Source organism: Chiroxiphia lanceolata, chromosome 12, assembly GCF_009829145.1.
Source record: "Chiroxiphia lanceolata isolate bChiLan1 chromosome 12, bChiLan1.pri, whole genome shotgun sequence".
In the NCBI taxonomy this organism is placed as follows: domain Eukaryota; kingdom Metazoa; phylum Chordata; class Aves; order Passeriformes; family Pipridae; genus Chiroxiphia; species Chiroxiphia lanceolata.
The window spans coordinates 4654613-4671651 of NC_045648.1; the positions used below are offsets into that span (position 1 = coordinate 4654613).

Here is a 17039-nt window from a genome sequence, read left to right on the forward strand (position 1 = left end):
CTGCAGAAAAGCCAACCAATGAGAAGCATTGATGAGTATTTTAATTTTGTTCATAATTTTATTTTTCAGATAATTTTGATGTACCCTTAACTTTTATGCCAAATGCTTAAAACTAGCCTTGGGCAAGAAATTTCCTTCTCATTAAAAAACAAAACAAAACAAACCCCAACCAACCAACCAAACAAAAACAACGACAAAAAAACCAAAACCAACAAACAAAAAACACTAAACCAAAACAAAATCATGGCTTGAAAAATTGAGTTCATATGTAAGTATTACTGGGTTCTGTTCCACTCTGGAGAATCCATAAAGTCTAAAAAGAGAAACAATTGATCAAAAGAGATCAGGGATACAGGAGAAAAGGTGAAAAACGAAGCCAGGTGGCAAAGGAAAATAAATAGACGGTGGCTGTGGACAGAGGAAAAAGAAATGTGTTCTACTGCAGAAGTGATCAGCTCAGCCATTCACACATCAGATGTTTCCTACAACCTAACCACGAGCACCACCTGAGCAACTTATTTCAGCACATGCCTTGTTTTAAGATATCAGTCCTGCTAGAGTCAGTCAGGCTGCACACTTCAACACCTCACAGCATCTAAGCTGCAGAGCAGGGCCTTTCCCCCAGTTAAGAGACCATTCAGAAAATGCCCTTGACCAAAGCATGCATATAAATTGGTAGGTGTTAGACTAGAAGATGTAAGTGCTATTGAAGTGGAAGACTCATCAGGAGAAGCATGTTCTGCCATCTCCTGAGCTCACCTCCAAAATGAAAATCTGAGAGGTTTGTCACAGCTATATGACAAGGACTAGAACACTCTTCTGACCTTAATATATTTCATGTTAGAGAGGTAACAGATCAAGAGCCTGTTCTACATAAACCAAGAGGATGCTCTACACTCTCTACCGTACAGGAATGCATGGACAAATAATGCTTCATAAAATAAGAGTACATTAACAAAGGTCTGATTGTTTTCTTATTTCTTTCTCTGTAAAACGAAGCTAGTTTTCCTAGTCTTGGCGTTCAAGGACTGTATTTAAAGTCCCTAAAGGGAAAAGAGGCAAAGGGGGAGAATAGGCTTTTCCATGGCCACTAAATGAGAGAAGGGCAGAGTTGCAGCGGAGTTACTGAAGTGAACAACCTTGATCTGACCAAAAGGAGTCATTTAATTTTAGGTTCTCCCCAGAGGTTTTATTCCTCTTGGCTGCCAGGCCAGAAATGTCAGGCGTGTTGAGATGGGGCACCCTGGAAAGTGCTGAGCCTGAAAGCCAGCAAACAGGTTCCGCATGACTGCTGTTAGGTCTGGGAGCCTCCACGGAGAGCTGAACTCTTTGACCAGATAGGTGTGAACCAAAGAGGGGACTGGGGCATTTCTTTTGAAAGTTTTCTTTGCTTCACAAAGGCTTAAAGAATTTTTTTTCTTTTTTATTCCAAGAAGCTCCAAACCTTCGGTTTGAAAAGAGGAAAAGAAAAAAAAAAAAACCACAAAATTGAAGCACTTTCTTTTTACAAATAAATGACACAACAGGGAGAGACCCAGCAGGGGAATTAAAGCCCTTTTTCTGACTGATCCAGTAGCATTTTTCTAGGCATTAGCTAGACTTAAAACAATAATGAAGTTTGTCACTATGTATGTCATAGAGCAGATCTCTCTAAACCTCAAGGTTTCTAAACTGTAATATCTGTGGGGAAAGAATTGCCTTCTGCTATGGATATACATAGCACCAAGTACAACAAGGTCTAGCTCTTGACAAAGGTCTCCAGCTGATGTTGAAATACAAATAACTAATGGAACAAGATGGAAATTGTGCTCTAATCCTCCCAGTGGCTATTGTATAATGCAATGAATGGGGACCTCAGGAGAAAAGGAACAGAATCATACCCTGTGAACACACAGCTGCAGATTCAGTGCCTGGGTACTGCCAGTGTAGGTCCAGCCCCACACTCATTAAAAAATGTACAAAAATGCTTAAAGTGTCTTCACTGGCTTGAGCAATCCATGACCAATTTCTTTCTGGAAATGCATGGATTATGAATATGCATGAAGGCAGACCTGGTGACTGTGTTGTCCTTGCACAGGACCCCTCAAAGTCTGCTGTCCATGATCCTCTGTACTTTTGCTCTCAACTAGTGACTAGTGATCCCAGGGCCAGGATTCTTCTAAGGAAGAAAGGACTTTTCCTGATCCCAATCCCAAATGAGTTTATATCACCAAAAGCGAGCATGCTGACAAGATAAGCTGTTAAAATTAAATAGAAAAGGGATATTAATCCAGGTTGTGAAACATTGTTCCATGGTGGCTGAAAATGAAAAGCTAATGGATAGTCATACCAACCTAAAAATAATGTTTGCACATTCACTTTTAATTTTAACTTCACACAAATCTACACAGTTTTCTCAAAAACTCGTGGACCTTTTACTGTGTGTTGTTTGCTTTGCAAACAACTGCTTGTCTTTTCATGTGGCTTGACCTAAAATCTACAATAAGACATAATTTTCCTGACCTACACGTTGCAATTTTCACGTGGCCAAGTGCCACAAGACATATGCCATGACCCTCAGAGACAGGGGCAGCTTTGGGAATGCCTGAGGAGGGAGACAACAGCAGCTGCTGTGGATGCCACCATTCCTTGGTGGATGGGCTAAACAGGGCACTGCAGATGTGTACGAAGGTGACTTGAGATGGATATTTACAGGCCAAGAGCATGTATTAAGTAGCATCTGCCTCAGCACTGCTTTGCTACAAATTCATGAGCACTCAGGTACTGGAAGAACATTTGAATTGTTCACAAATATCCTTGAACAGTAACCAGTGTAAAATCTTCCATTTCCTTTATGGGTATTTGATGGATCAGTTTTGCAGAATTTAGCAACGTTTGCTGCACATTTTCAGCAACCTGACTTACTTCTATTAGAACAGAATTGCCATCACATTTCTGAATACCTACATGAAACAGGAAAAAGCCAGCACAGCAGGCATCTAAAGCAAAGGGTATTGAGATCATCCAAGTTCAGTCTTGAATGTGCAGTTAATAAATTCTTTAAAAAAAAGATTCTTGCCCATCCGCAAGCACTTTCATGAAACACACCTGTATTAAAATTCTAAATTTTCCCCTCTGAACTTTGTTTTTAAATTACTTGATTGCGTGAGATGCAGAGTTATAAACTGCCACTGATTTGTATAAAAATTAGAAGTATTTATCCTTTGCAAAACCACCAGGTTTTAGCTGACAGGACAACTTGAATGCATTGAGTAACTTTCAAGAGTTCTTATTATTCCCTTCTGATAGAAACATGGTAAAAAGTCAGTTTTGAAGGATAACAGCAATTCTTCACAAGACTGAAAATGCAGGAATCAAAGGTCAAGTGCCAAACAAACTTTGTGTAGAACTTCAACAAATCATTTCATTTCCCCATACCTTAACTTAATGCATATGTACTAAAGCTTGTATCTACCTATTTCCTCTATCCTTTGCTTATAGAGACTGGAAGCATTTTAGGACAGACCTGGAACTCCTGTGTACCACACCACAATCAGATAAGAAACATTGCTCAGAGCACTTAGTGAATGCAGTATTTTAATAGAGCTGTAGGGGATGCCTACAGCTCAATTCTCAGCACATGTTTAATTCCTGGGAAAAATATACCCGTTAAACAGGAGTAGGAGGGGTGGAAGGAAGAAGATTCCAATTATCAGGTAGTGGGAGCAGGGTCAATCAGGAGAAGCCATTCTCTCTCTCTTCCCCAAAACAACGTAGGTGGTAGCACATCGAGTCTTCAGATTGCACCACAGGATGCAAAGCCACAGTTCAGCTTTCAGTGTTACTAATAAAAGGTTAAGGTTTCAAGCTATTTTTTAATTTAGATCTGTTGTTTGGTAATTGGAATAAACATTCAAATTTGAGCATCAAATTTCTCATTAGTTTCACATCAATACCTGTGCTGAAACTATGGATCAGTGAACTGAGTTTCTCACTGCCCAAGTGAATTCATTAATCATTCTCTCCTAAGATGGGCACATAAGCAGACAGCTGTTCTAAGCAGCTGTCTACTGATGAAACTCCTAACATACATACTGCCTAAAAAAAAAAAAAAAGGGAAGAACAAACCACACACACACAAAATCTACCTTTTCAACAGTCTACTGTTGTCTTAACTCAAAGATCTACCTGCACGGACAGGTCTGGCAGAGAAAGGAACTGGATCCCCACTCAACAATGCATTCCAATTTGTAAATGGTCACTTTATGGTTACAGACAGAAAGTTTTAAAACCATTAAGACTTAGTTACCACTTCTTATCTGGGGTATCATGAGGAAGAAGAAATACAAAACCAGACACTGATGAATGTATTCAATGAACAGGTATAATCTTAAACCAGATCCAGTTAATTTTTTTTTTCCTGTCTATAGTTGCATAGATTCAACTCTTCACCCACTACACCCATTCTTCTAATAACAGATATTAAGATTTATTTTCATACACCTTGATGGGCTGGGATGAGATAGGCATTATGATCCACATTAGTCTCCTATTTTCCATTACAGCCAAAACAAGTGCTTAGGTAACTGGAGCTTATCCTATTTAAATATATGCAATCAGGAAATTTGAGATTGCCTTGATGGACCATATAATATTTCCTTTAGAAGCTCCCTGATATGCCATCGTCTACGAGTTCATCCATACAGCAAATGGTCTCACTGGGTAACCTTTCCCCAGTTGCGTCACACGCCCAGAGGAAAGATGAGACCATTGAAAAATATATAAACAAGGACTTTTGAACTGACCTTGTCCAAACTAGGCAAGAGACAGGAAAAGAATGTATAAACATACCTTGTAATGCCCTGAAACACTACAAACTCTTTGCCCTGTGTTAAAATTCATGTTTTATATACATTCGGTATAAGGCGAAGTTTAACAAAAATGGTTTTTAATTTATAAATTGCCAAAGTTTGACTCGGTAAAATCGTAGCTTTGTTGAAGGTTGCCTTAACAGAGGTGTTCAAACATGTCTGGAGAAAGGAATAATATTTCTTTTTTTTGGAAAATTAGCTTCCTGGCTGCATACAGGGCCATTGGACAATACAAAAAAAAAAGAAGCAAAACAAAACTAATGAGTCCCTGTGAGCACCTAAGTCAGTTTTGACTTTAGTTGAAATTTGGACCAAATTTTTATTCAGTTAGTCCATTTGGAAAACTCTTACTGACCTCTGCACTGAGTTTGGGAGACTTCCCATGTTCCTTTGCATTTTACTGGAAAGGTCCAGAACGTGGTATCAGTTTGAGGCACTAATCAAACATGTAGATGTGGCACTTGGGGACATGGATTAGTGCTGGGTTAATGGTTGGACTCAATGATCTTAAAAGTCTTTTCAACCTGAACAATTTTATGACTCTGTAGTGGAGAGACTGGGGTGATACAATAGCCCAGTGTTGTTCTCAAAACAGTTTGATATCAATTACTTCTTGTTACTTGGAATTTGAAAAAAGTATAATCTTTAACAAGGCAGTATGTGTATAGTGACAAAAAGACATTTCAGTTTCCTCTACTTAAGTTACTGTGGCAAAGTGTGTGGGAAGCAACAAAATCTTTGATCTCTCTCTTTGCAAACCTTGCCCTGATCATATCTTCAGTCAGGCACAACTATAACTTTACTAGTGAGTTACAACAAGCCCCTGAGTCTGGAGAAGCCATGGCTATTTATCAGTGGCAATGAAGGGACTACTGAAAAATTTGTTTCTGGTTCTAAATGGTGTCAACAAGCCGAGAGAAGGATAACAATGAATTGCTTCGTTGGGACAGTTTACCTGAGTAAAATCAGCATGATTCAGACCACTTCTGATGTAAATAATACAATAAGCTTTGTCAGTGTCTTTTGCTGCTTTGCAGAGGCTTTCAAAACACTCTGACAAACAAGAATTACTCCATCCATCCACCTTTCCAGGACATCAACATTTTACATCAATCTGGACTTTTTCCTCTTTGCACATGCATGTTTCCTGAATTTCCATGACCAGAAGATTTCACATGTCATTATGACCAGGCCAATTCTCAACTCAGTTCTGAATGAAAGCTTTGCCTGACTGTACATAGAAAGAGACTGGAAACACAATATTATATTTCATCTCCCCTGAAATAACCAACTCTCAGTCTCTCACACACAGAGAAAATTTGGACCTTGTGACATCCCTAATAATATTTTCACCCTCCCAGTGAAAATCAGCATGATTTATAAAATAGAGGTGTTCAGAAATTGCTGTTTTTCTTTCTTGAGTATTAACAAATTTTGTTTTCAACTTATTGCAGGAAATCTGCACTAGAAAATTAATTCTAAAAGTAAACATTGGCTTCCAAAAGCCCTAGTAACACTGGGGTTTGTGACAGAATGGAAGGTCCAGGAGAAGTGACTTTGTACCTCATATGAAGAATTCTGTAGTACCTGTCCTGAACCAAGCAACTGTGTGCTATGTTTGGTATAAAACCTACAAAGCTCAACTGTGGTTTTCAGAAGATGATCAAAGAACAATTTCTCATCTCCAACGGCGTCAATAGCAAAGCTCATACTAACTTCAAAAGGCCAAACTCTGGTGGCTTTGCTCACACTGAATCACTCTTTGTTTCATGTGTAGTTCCACTGACATCAGTAGAAGTAGGGATGAAGTAAAGCAGAATACAGATATCAGAATTTGACACAAAGCATTTAAGTTGGGATACATGTATCACTTTCTGACTCAATTCCTGGGTACAACTGGGGAGAGATAAAGCTAATTTTGTCCCATTTTCTAATTTACAACATTGTTTTAATTTAAGCATTTAATGTGTTTCCTTCCTAGAAGGAAATGCGGACCTTCTCAAATGCTGATGCTCAGACACTTATCTCTTGACAAATCACCTGGAGATTTTTATTTTTCTTAAGAAACAATAATTCACTCCTCATCTAATTCCCATTAAAGCAATAATTTGTAAAAATGAAAATTACTTTGATAGCCTGACCAAAGCCTATGTCTATGGTTAAATACGTACAGCAGCTTCCTGAATGAGGTAATTGATCAAAATAGTTTTCAAGGGCTTTGGCTTTAAAGAAAAATGGCAATATCAAAGGATATAGTGAAATCATAGACAGCAGTTAAAAACAACTCTGCCTCCAGTTGAGGAGGTAAGATTGCTGCACTTGGACTATTTATCCCCTTGGCTTGGTATTGCCCTAAGCATCAAAGGACAAGGCACAAGGATGAAGAATAACCTAGCCTGAACTCTTCCTAGCCCAAGAAGTCTACCAATTCTAATAATTTTATATGGTAAATTATCTCCAGGTCCCACCTTCATCTTTGTCACTACCTTTCATCTCTTTTACAAATTGTATTACACTTGGAGGTTATTTTTGTATTAACTAAATTATCAAAAACTCCCAACAGGGATCTACAGTCCATGTGCCAGGTACAGTATAAATAGGAAGAACATCCTGTGCAGGAGTTTTCAATCTAAACAGCAAAGGCAGAGAAGCAGTAACAGAAAGGAAGGTTTAATATCCCATTTTAGAGATGGGGTTCTAAAGCCTGGACACACATGGAACTACCCCAGAACATGGAAGATAACAGCGATAGCAGCAGAAAGTAAGCAAAACCTTCCCCACACAAGGTTTTCTTCTATTAAGAATCTGCCTCCTATCAAGGCCTTTCATAGGGTCCCAACCAAGTTACACAGCTCTAAACTGATTTTTTTAAAAAAACTTTCTAAAAGTGAGTGTCTCTGTGGCAAGGTGCATACAACAGTCAAACAATGCATGTGTAGGCTCCCAAACAAAGGATCCCGGGAAAGAGAGAGGGGCAGAGAAGAATGGATTACCTTTTTATTGCTCACACTAGTGGAGTTCACAACTTACAAAAATAAAAATAAGCACAACGTATAAACCCATATTTTGAAAAGGATACAAAGTGTATCATAGCGATATACTAATCCTGCAATTCCTTAGAGAGGCAAATAACCTTTTCTCTTGATATAGGCATCAGGCATTGATCTGTCACACTGTTTGTTCTAGCAGAGCTCCCAGAGGTGCATTCAGTTTGAAACGTTAAGGCTAGTTCATTAGCCGTCCCTAGCTCGTTTCTCTGAGAGAATCAAGATAATACTGTGGTTAGTTAATGGCTTTCTCTTGTTTCCCCCAGAGCCTGCCTGTCTGAAGCCTGCAGGCCCAGGCAGCTTTCTTTTTTCCCCCTTCCCTTCACTATTACTCACAGCTGGTAAGGCTTGCAGGAGCCTGGCTTGTTTGGAAACAGCCGGGTCGCACAAATGGTTGAATCTCTCTGCTGCAAACAACCACCTCGGCCCCTGCTGTCAGAGAGCAGGGCTCCTGCTTGCACAGCAGCAGGGAATGAGGGATGGAGGGAAGGGGAGCTCCTGATCATCACACTACCAACGGGTCTCATTCAGAAAAACACCGAAATTATAAAAATAAAAAAGAAAAAGGCACTCCTGTCTCAGGGAGCCACTTAGAAGCACTATTTCCTAGAAGGCAGAAGGAAAATCTGACTTTTACAGGGAACTCCTGTCTCCAGAATCAGGCAATGTCATCTGCCTTGCTCTCAAGTTCTGTTGTTTATCATCACAGTTTGGAGGTTGGGTAGTTGCAGACAAGAGTCTCTCCCAGGAGCCATCCCACTCCTAATGAATGGGCAACATTCCCTGTACTTTTGTTCTCTGTCTAACACATTCTGCCCCTCATCATCCTCACGTAAATGTTGAAGCAAACCCACCTACAGAAGTTCCAGCTAAGCATTGCTGTGAGCATCACAAGGCGAAACGCGACAGCATAAAATACATTTATCTGTCTTGTTTCTAGCTTGCATTTAGGCTTTGTAAAATTAATATCTGATTCCCATGGAAGCAAGACAATGACAATGTTGATGAGTGTCAGATATCTGCAGGCAGATGCCGTACAAGTTCCCTTTACAGGGAGTAATTCTATCAACGTACATCAGTGCTGATCTGCAGAGTCCCCCGCTATTCCGGTGCCTTACTCTTTTATCTACACATTCAGCACTCATTGCTGTGTTACCAGACACTGCCAGTCATGAAAGGCTGCAGGATGATTTTATCTGCCTCCCAGTATATTACCCACTGGAGAACAAACTTAGACTTGTAAATGTTTTCTCTTACCAGTGCTCTAATCCAGACATTTAGAGATGCTTTTGCTCACCAAGCAAATAGCACCAAGCTATTTACAGAAATCCTGCTGAAGTTAGCAATAGGCAGGGTGGTGACCATCAGATAAAACCCAGCCTGAAAGACAACTGTTCCATATTGCCGTGGGATTTTTTTTCTTGTTTGGAACAGTTAGTATACCCCCTCCAGACGAAATATAACAAAATGTAAAAGAAGCTGCTCTTTTGGATACAGGTTTATGATACTGCTGTGGGATACTGCTGTTTGTGATACTGAGATGAAGTGTGGACTGTCACCAAAAGGCATGATGCCTCCCCATCACTCCCCTTCTCTGCACAGTGGGTAATGGTTGTTTTTGCACTGCCTTATAGATGGAGTCCAAGAGAAAGTTATTTACTCCTTCAGCTAGGAGAAATTTTCCCACTTCTAGTTCTCTGAAGCAGCACTGACACCTGCACTGGCCCAGGGGAAGTAGCAGCTCACTGTCACAAGTAAAACTGATAAAACCATGTCACTCACGCAGGTATGTAACACCTGTCCCCCAAATGTCATGCAATATGTACCACAGCCATGAAAACAGACAGACCAAGAGCAACATCTGACCCACTCACAAAATCAAGGCATCTCTTCAGGGTTTCACACACCAAAATCTATGTGAAATCTATTTTCCATTTCTATCTATAGAAAAATCTATGATATAAATCTTTTCGTTTATCTATGAAAAGAGAAAGGAAAGAAAAGGTTTCTTGGAGAACTCTTTGTGGGCTACAAAAATCAAAGGAAGGTTTCTGTGTCTGAGTTACAGGCCAGCAAGACTCAAACTGACAAAGAGAAGCTTTCAAATAGCAGCAGCTTGGTACTTGATCAGAACAAAACTAGAAAAATAAAGTTTGAAACAGTGAACATGGTAAGTCCTTTTCCCAACTACTCCAAATTTTGCCCTTCTTCTGCTGGGTCCACAGAACAATGCTGGAATACTTTTGTTCTGTCCAGAAATGACATGGCACAGCAAAGGCACATAATGCAAGATGAGAACTCCTCTGCCTCCCAAAACACAAGCAAGAGCAGTAATGGAAGTCAACAAGATGAGAACAATGGATAAAGAAAGTCTTCTTTCACCTGCAGGTAATGTTCAAGTTCCACAGAAACACCCATCAGAGTGAGTTCACATGAAATTGTTCTATGGCAAAATATTGTTTAGCTTCAGATATTCCTCCTTGCTGTAAATCTACCATCAAACAAGCAAAGCAGAAGTTGGTAGGGAAAATGTACAACTCTAGAATTTGTCCTACATTCTCGATCTTGTGATCACCTCAGCTGATGAATGCTGGGATTCACATCAGCCAATCAACTTCCCAAAGACAGTACCTCTTCTTTTCCATGCCCCATTCAAGAAGCCCATCTATAAGGCCAGTATTTTATCAGCAGTTAAAATCTCCCTGGCAAGTCAATTGGCCTGTGAGGAAACTTTCCAGACCACAAGTTCTGAGAGAACTAAGAGTATTCCCTATGGATTCAACAGGCCTCAGATCTACTACGGAAAAACACTTAGATCTCTCCCATTCTTGTGTTAACTTCAGCTTCTCTTTTATAATTCAATTAATCATTGACTCAACAATGAATTTAGTTGTATCTGTGTTGTTTCTTCCTTCACTTAAAGGACTTTGACTTTCCCTCAAATATTTATTGAAATTTAGCATTGTTGTTTAGAAAGTAGTAGAGAAAGTTTGGTATAACTAGACTATTATTTTCAAGGTGAGATAAAGTTGGCTTCCATTTTATCAAATCATTATTAAGGAAAGGAGATGGATTAAGGAAATGGATAATGCTATTTAGTCATCTTTTCTAAGAGCTCCATTTTCTGTGGATGAAACATGCTATTTAATGATTAACTATTATTATTTTTATATCCTGCTTTATGACATTACATCTTGCTATAAGACAACTATTTACTACTCTGAGCACTTAGTAAAAAGAATTATCATTCCTTGCTGTCTTTTCTTACCAAGGAAGTGAAAGGAAAGCAAGTTACAATTTTAAAGAGAGTACTTTTAGCAGAAGTGATTTATGATCTCTGTTAGCAATGATCCTGTTCATTTCTTATAAAGATGCAGAACCCCTGTGATAAAATAGTTAAATAATTATCTGAAATATTAACTAATCATGTACCAAAATAATTGGAAAAGCACTATTTTGTTAAATAGTACAAACCAACAGGTTTAGTACTATTATCTACTAAATATCCACAATCTACTCTTGTGGATATTTGACTGTTCAACATTCAGTTACAACTTTTTGGGAGGTGCAATGTGATATATCAAATCTGTGAATACTGAAACGGATGCAAACAGAAAAGAAAAGACAGTCAGGAAATTTGTGCACCTTTTAGAATAAAACCAGAACATCCTTTTTCATTTGCTGTAGGGGACACACAACACAACAGCATTTTTCCTGCAGAGTTTGCAGCCAAGATGTTTTTAGAAGATCTGAATTTGTGACAAAATTAGGAGAGAGAAAAGTTTAGAACATTCAAGCTATTCGGCAATTCACTTTCAGATTTGATCTCTTTTTGTGTTTTAATGAATGTTGAAATTTAGCTGAAGTCACTAGAAAGGACATGAGCTGACGCTTCTTTGGAAGAAGGCCTTCTAGCAGAATCCGAGCTCATGACTTCCTTCTGTGAAGTCTTAATTGGTTAGGACAGAGGATTTTTTTTTTTCCCTTTTATTTCCCAAAGCAAAACATGTTTCCTCAAGTGCTCCAGGAACAGTCACTAAAAAAGAAATTAACATGTAAAGCTGTAACATTTCTAACACTCCTACATGACCAAAAGGATGCAATTTTAGAACTGTGATTTGGAACCTACAAACATTTTAAACATTTGTCTTGTGGTTTATTTGTAAACTAATGAGTCTTGATGCTGCTCCCTATGCTCATGCTGCAATCTGTTGTTGGCCTTTTTGCAGCTTTAAGATCTACACTTCGGAGAATCACAGGGGGTGTTGGAAAAATAAGCCAACAGAAGCAGCATGATTAAATCTCACTTTTAACTTTGGAGGAACTAACATTAAGTAGCATGTGTTTTTAGTGCACGAAAACACCCTCAAAACTGAGGCACTGCAAGTTGGATTAAGATCGGCATTTCCTTTTCCTCAAGACCTTCGTGGATAAAACAGCCTGGGGGTTTTTTTCCCCTTTCTTTTTCCTAAGTGGCAGGTTGCCAGTAGTTAATTTAAGCACAACAATGGAAATAACCATTCTCACAAATCCAAGAATTTGTATCGCTGTATCTATGGCGAATGTATTTAAGCATGTTGCTAATTACCTTTACTCACAGAAGGCAAGAACCAACAAGACTCTTAGGCACACACATAACCTGGGAAGCTTAAGCATGTGCTGTAGAATTGAACACTGGATGTGCCCATGTATTAAAATCACAAACTTCAAAGGGTTACATGAGGGAGGCTAATTGAAGAGCGTTTTTACATAATCTTGTTCAGTGTATTTACTTTTGCTTTTTGGGATGTAGGTGGTGCAGCAGTGTATGCAAACTTGTAAAATAAAACTTGTAGTGTCTGTAAGAACTTCATTTCACATATGACCTTTTACAGTAATTGGATCTGAATTATAATCAGTCACCTGAGTCCTGAAATAGATAAAATAGTTTTTTAATGTTAAAAAGTTTTAGCCCTTCGTTGATTATCTATCAGTGCTTACAGTCCTGTGAAAATAAGATAAATGAGAAATTTGGTCTCTAATTAGACTTCACTAGATTTACAGCTTTTAATTTATACGCCAATGCAACTCAGGCCGGCACTAACACAGATAGAGATGGAGCCACAGTTTTCAATTGATTTAACAATTTAATTGCAGCATTAACATCCATTAACATTTAACTAACCTTTTAAACTAACCTCAGGCACAACCTTAAAGACTAAATGAAGTAAAATTGCATATAAAAAGGTACTAACATACAGCTGTAAGAAGCCAGAGTGAATCTTTAGGGAGATTTAGCATTGCTTCCTCACATCAGCAGGAGGGAGTCTGTTTTCCTTCTTGCAAAATTCAGTAGGAAAGCATGCTCTAATTTATAGGAAAAGGAAATAGACACATTTGATGGTTATTAACTCTCATTTATATCTTCTTGTCTATACGTGATGTCTAAAAGACACAATATCCTTTACTCTGGTCATGCACTAAAGAACAATTTTATTACTCAGAGAAACAATATTCCTGGATTATCTGTGATAAAACGTGATGTAAGGGAATATAAAATAAGTCGCTGAAGTTTGATACGGAAGAGAAACCTCGTATTTTAGAAACAATGGGCAAATGGGGCTCCTGTTCATATGGGTATAAATCTAAAGCAACTACACTGAAGCTGCTGGGATTACTTCAGGCTTACCTCTGAGGTACCATGACAGAAAGTCATAGAAAATAAGCACAGGAAGTGCCTGTTTTATATCTGTGTTGAGCACCCCAAAACTCTACTTCAAAGCAGCAGTAGCTGCAGTTGTTTGGGGCTTCAGCAGGTAAGTCCTGAGAGCCAGATCTGTTGTGGTGCATCTTCATTCCCCCAGTCCTATGGCAGTGAAGGTCTGCTAGGGGCTCATTCCAACACTGGGGGAGTACTGCACACAGAGGCCATAAATCTGCAGTCCAGCATTTACCATTGCATGTACCCACAGTCTACCAGTAGGGCTGGGTCAGGATTTAAAGGTCTTTTGTTTCTCACATGGATGACAAACGGGAGTTTTGGGGACCTTTTAAAATGTCACCTGGGCATTCTCGACCTGTATTGTATCAGATCTGACACAATTCTCAGTGCCATCTGTGTAACCCACACATACTGTAAAAATTCATAGTGTATGGGGGTTTTTGGTAGCACAGCACAACTTTTGATATGATTAGCTATATTTAACCCAGCTTCTTTTAAATTAAACCATGGCTTGTACAAATTATTTCAGTCTGTTCTCTGTGTGACCTGTGTAAATGCTCATCAGCACTCCTGAGTTTCACACTCAAGTTCTCAGCTAACTGTGTGTGTGCTATTACTATTTCTCTGTATCTAAATGGTATTTAATATTAGCCAAGTAATATCAAAACACGAGGATGATCACTTGGAAACTATCACAACTTTGCGTCTTTTGGTTGCAGTGATGAGTATCACACAAGGTTTATGGTATGTCTTGGCATGCAATGGTCACATCCAGTGTAATATTAATGTTCCAAGGATTAAGAGTCTCCCAGCAGTACATGTTGACACCATTATGCTATAATGATTCCACAGGAATTATCAGTCATTCCCATCAGCTCTCTGCACTACTGTTTGACCACATACATCATAAATGTATGAGGTCAACAGTCTGGATATTAAAAGCATTGATACAACATAACATGCCACTTGGATGGGTTTTTCAAGTACCTTCTTCAAATTCACATTGCCACACTTGAGAAATACATCATATGTATGCAAAGCCCCTAAAGCATTTGTTTTCAGCTCCTCCCTAAACTCCTCTGAATAAACTATAGGTGGGTAGCAAAGAGATGGTATTTCTGGTGACATTTGATTTTTCACTTTTGATTAATGCACAGTTACGGCTATTTCTGCATTTCATAGTAACACCACAAAGTCAACAAATCTATTTAAGTATTTCTAATAAACTATCTGGAGTATGACTCCTTGTGATCTTTGTAATTCCAACACAAATGTGTGTGGTAGTACCATCCCTTCTTGCTCTGTTAAGATAAATACCATGAAAAGAAAATCATAAGAAAATTCAAATTTTTAAACATAAACATCCACAATGGTATGACTACTTTAGAGAAAACTTGCATCACCAGAGGAAGCACTGCTCTATCTTCTACCAAGTATTTTTCTAAGGTTAAAGATTATTTTGCTGTATATCTCTGTGAATACTTGCTCAAATTTACCATGTAAAATATGTGGTTTCTCTTTTTACTGAAAAAGCAATCTGTTCAACTATAATATGTGGACCCATTTATCAGTATTCATATAGCCAAAATAATTCCCCAAACACCAATACAACTTTTTAAAAGCTGCCACTCCTCTTTCTATATATCCATGGGAGGTCAAATTTCCAGTATATGCATATAGCTCTAAGTAATAAAACATTCATATATTGATCAATCCTTTTTTTGGTCAGGGCTATGCTCATTCTATTAATGGCATGATTCCAAAATCAGAACTTCACAGCTTATGAACTAATGGGCTTGAACTTTGTTGTATCTCTAACCAAGGGAACAGCAGCAAAATTGTATGTTGTCTGCGTTTATTCTACAACATGAACATCTGATTTTCCTTGGTCTCCCATCATCCACTCTGCCATCTGCCTCTAATTTCTTAGACTGCAGTACTGCAGCTTCTGCCATCAAAAAGAGGACATTCAGCTCTTTCTGCCTCTGCCTCTCCACAACTCAATTTTGGATGAAAATTCCCCCATGCACATTCTCTCCTCCTCTTTTGAAGCATTATTTAACAATGTAATTATGTCCTTTCTAAAATAAGGTGTTTGAGTCCATCATTTGCTCAATGCTGCTATACAAAACAAGAAGGGTTTTCCTTAAAGTTTCAGAAATATAAACCAGTGTTCACATATGTAACTGAAATCCAATTGGTAGAATATCATTTAAGCTCTATATGGAAAACTGGTGAAATTAGATGTTTTATATGACTAAATGTCAGGTCAACATACAAAAAAAAAAAAAATCACACCAATATAAAGATTTGTAAGGCAATAAACCTCACCTGTGTGCTAACAGAAAGATCAATATGAACTTACAGCTTCTAAAAGTGAAAGCAACCTACAGGAACAAGATGATTTTTCAGATTTCCTTCTTTTAAAAAAATCATTATATATTATTTACTTCAAATCCTCTCCTACATTAAAACCACCTTAATATTCTTTCAATATCCTGTTACATAGGGTCTCTGATGGAAAGCTGCTATGTGCCTCCCATCTTCTCTGTAGCTGGTTCAAGGGATGTAATCAAAGGATGCAATCAAGGGACAAGGTCAGAACTAGTCTATGTTCTTCAAACTGGAAATTAACAGCTGATATAATAACATTCATCCTAAGTATAATCCCCAGGTTCCCCAGCAGCTCCTAGAGATTGCACTCAGAGTGGGAAATGCAGAAATGGTCTTCGGTCTTCTTTTCAGCTGTCAGGGTATCATGGCCTATAGTTTGATTCCACTGCCAACCTGCAGTAATTTAATGACATTTTAAGATAATCTGGATTTCAAATCTGGCCTTTCTGACTTCAGAGGAATGTGAACTTCCTACAGGTTCCACACTTCATTTTCCAGACCCATGCAGGTCTTGGGTACCCCCGTGGTAACTCTACAAGTTCCCCTTTCCTAGACAAGTGAATTGTACTCTTAAGAGTAAATACAAGTTCTTCTGGCTCATCAGAATCATAGCAGCTAATGATAAATGAGGTGGGACAGCAAGCAAGCCTTCTTCTGCCCTCCTGTTTTGCAAAGCATCAGCATTTGGAAGTGAATGTGTTATACCGGGATAAAATTCCGTATAAGAACAGCAGAACATCTCCTCCATGTATAAACATATATATACATACAATGCAAACTGGCAGCCAACTAACAAAATACTAGGGATGACTCACTGAATCAGACATGACATCAGAGATGGAGAGGCCTATTATCTCATATATCCACTCTTCTGAATAGCCTTTGCATCGCTTTATTTAATTCTTTGTTCTCTTTGCCATTAAATATCCCTGCTGATTAGGTTTGCTCAATCTATCTCAATTAGATTTACCTCACTTTCCTAGTCAATTCAGTGCTTAGTCTAGGTTTATATAAATGAATTCTGGCCACGCAGCAATTGCTTTTGGA

At 38.5% G+C, this 17039-nt stretch overlaps 1 long non-coding RNA gene across 1 annotated transcript; it reads right to left on the reverse strand.

Moving 5' to 3' along the window:
- Positions 1-11820: 11820 nt before the first annotated feature.
- Positions 11821-14424, reverse strand: LOC116792599. The gene is made up of 3 exons (XR_004359197.1): positions 14298-14424; positions 13136-13243; positions 11821-11933 (listed from the first exon to the last, which is right to left on the reverse strand). It is a non-coding gene; the product is annotated as an uncharacterized LOC116792599 (long non-coding RNA).
- Between the last annotated feature and the right edge of the window lie 2615 nt (positions 14425-17039).